The sequence below is a fragment of the Lygodium microphyllum genome, chromosome 22, assembly GCF_053477565.2.
Source record: "Lygodium microphyllum isolate KBCC chromosome 22, Lygodium_microphyllum_v1.1.10, whole genome shotgun sequence".
Taxonomy (NCBI): Eukaryota; Viridiplantae; Streptophyta; class Polypodiopsida; order Schizaeales; family Lygodiaceae; genus Lygodium; species Lygodium microphyllum.
The window spans coordinates 123,993,283-123,995,965 of NC_141156.1; the positions used below are offsets into that span (position 1 = coordinate 123,993,283).

At 41.2% G+C, this 2,683-nt stretch overlaps 1 pseudogene; it reads left to right on the plus strand.

Moving 5' to 3' along the window:
- The first annotated feature begins 782 nt into the window (after positions 1-782).
- Positions 783-1,110, plus strand: LOC148017580 (small ribosomal subunit protein eS30z/eS30y/eS30x pseudogene; annotated as a pseudogene).
- The last annotated feature ends 1,573 nt before the right edge of the window (positions 1,111-2,683 follow it).

Here is a 2,683-nt window from a genome sequence, read left to right on the forward strand (position 1 = left end):
TCCCACAATCTCTAAAACTAAGACTGTGTTCCTTACCCAGTTCAGCAAACCAATTCCTAGCATCTATAATAATGTCATTCAAGAGCTGATTGTCCAATAGCACTTGTTGCGATATAACCAGACGTACGAATATGACGTTGTCCTTGCCTTCGTGTCATCTGTCCATCATTAGACATCTCCTCCTTACCAGGCGGCTTCTTACTAGGTGGCCTTCCATCGATTGGAATTGAATATTCTCATACTGTAATAACTTACCTCAATCCTTAGCATAGCAAGGATGATGCGATCTACACCAACCCAAAAATTGTGATCGCAGAGCTGAAAAAAAAACTGCAAATATGGTCTCTTGGTGCATGTTTGATAGCAATGGATAACTCTTGTATGTCTGTTCAGTATGGGTAAATGGTCGATGAGTTATTTATTCAATCCTTCTGCATGGATCACAATATCTAGAGGCCCAAAGGATCTGGACCTCTTGTGGTGGGTATTATCCATTGAAGAATAAGTGCAACCGAAGCAACTGCAAATTGTAGCCATGGCGGTCCGGCCTGTGTCATCATAACAACGATTTAACACTAGCCATGTCTCTTGTTAGCATCGAAATTTGAAGTGCTTTCCTGAGATAAACCAGCTTCACAGCTACAACACTCACAGCTGTTTCCAACACTCACAGCTACAACATTAGTAAGCTCACTATCCTCTATCTCATTGGGCAGGGGCCTTGAGCTCAGACATAAAAGCGCTTGCGTGCTAAGATATCCCGACCACAGCCCAGTTCGAGAGCCGCCATTCTGCTGCCTTTGCTCTCACCGGCGTTTCTTCATCATGAGTAAAGTTCACGGTTCACTGGCTCGAGCAGGGAAGGTTAGGGGGCATACCCCGAAAGTTGCAAAGTAGGAGAGGAAGAAAAGGCCCAAGGGCCATGCATATAAGAGGATTTAGTACAACCGGCGATTTGTAACAGCTATTGTTGGTTTTGGAAAGAAGCGAGGGCCAAACTCATCAAAAAAGTAAGACAACCTGATAACATGAGGATCCTGCTGCAGTTGTTGTGTGCCTGCAACTCTTGACTCTAGAATTTTTTGTACTGGTTAATATTCGGGCCATTGCTCTGATACCAAATGATAAAACCGAAATGGAGGGAGTCCATGAGGCCAATCAGATGGGAAGTCAGGAGCTCAATGTCTTCTTCTCCTCCATTATTCTTTTCTATTTTTCACAGTCCACACCCACAAAAATGGTATCCTCAAAAGATAGATACCCCAAACTTAAAGACACTTTACATACAGTTGTAATTTAGATACATACAACCATAGGATATGACATATTTATCAACAGTTCTAAGATACACCTCATGTGTGTCTTGAAGGATTGGCTGGTGAAGATCACTAGTGTCAAGTTCTCTATCACATTTGTTATCATGAAAGGAGTTGATTATGACCTATTACTTAGCCAACCCTAGATGCACAATGCATGACTTATTGAAGATTGGAGCAATGGTCTAATATTTTTTGAAAAATCGTAGAGAGGCTATGCTCATTGAAATGGATAGTTAGAAGACTACCTCTCTTGACTAGGATGCTATTTCTAGCTTGCTGCAGGCTGATACCATTTGTCCCCCACCACACATGCCATTGAACAAATATGTTCCATGCCTTAAGGAGAAGCAAGACTAGCTTCATATTCTTGCCACCTTGGAGGTGCCATTCATTGAGGAAGGAGAAATTTACAAAGAAGCCAACAAACATTTGAGTCAACACGGACTTAAAGAAGCCCTGATAAAACAAGCTTGATATTATTGTTGAACTTCCTTTTGTGCCATTGTTGATTATGCATATTGGCCCATCCCAAACATCTAAGCCAAAAGGCTTCCATGCACCAGACTTGACCTCATAAACCTCTCTCATTACGGAGACCAACATTCAAGAATGTGGACAAGGCTAACCTACTTATCTTTGAAGAGCTCCTCTTAACATGCCCCATATGGCACTGGGATGAACTCCATCAAATTTTTTTAAAATTATCACAATAACCTTGTTGTCTCCATGATGCCCTCTAATGAATTCGATGTGGAGGAGGACATTGACTTTGAAGATGAACTAATTGAGTATGAAAGTGATACGGATTTTGATGCAGACTATGACTCTGATGGAAGAATAAATGAACAAAGAATAATTGACGAAAAACCCTCTAAACACCCCACATTGCTCATTGATGTTGGCCTTGTCTATGTTGAATCTGACTTCGAATGGTTGGAGTACCTAAAATCCATGGATAACAATGAATTGGAATCCCATACGTCTAACCTTGATTTGTTCACTATTGAATCCTCAAAAGACCTACCCTTTGATGCTCCACCAACATAATGGAGTTTGATGCAGAGTCATATGCTAGCACTTACTTGGATCCTAACATATGTTAGCCTACCCCAACTCCCCATTTCAAGATGAACTTGCTGATTCACTTGACAAGGAAGCATCTTAAGAAAGCTAAAAAGAACCTTGAGTTTGATGTAGGCTCTCAATGTAATCCCCAATATTTCCCTAAACGCTCTACTTGATTCCAGAAAGGGGATTGGATTGTCATTATGCTTGGTGCCAAATGCCAGGGTGCAACTAGAAAATCTATTGAAGGCATAGCTAAAGTAAAGGAAGTTGACCTTGTTGAGGAGGGAAAAACACCT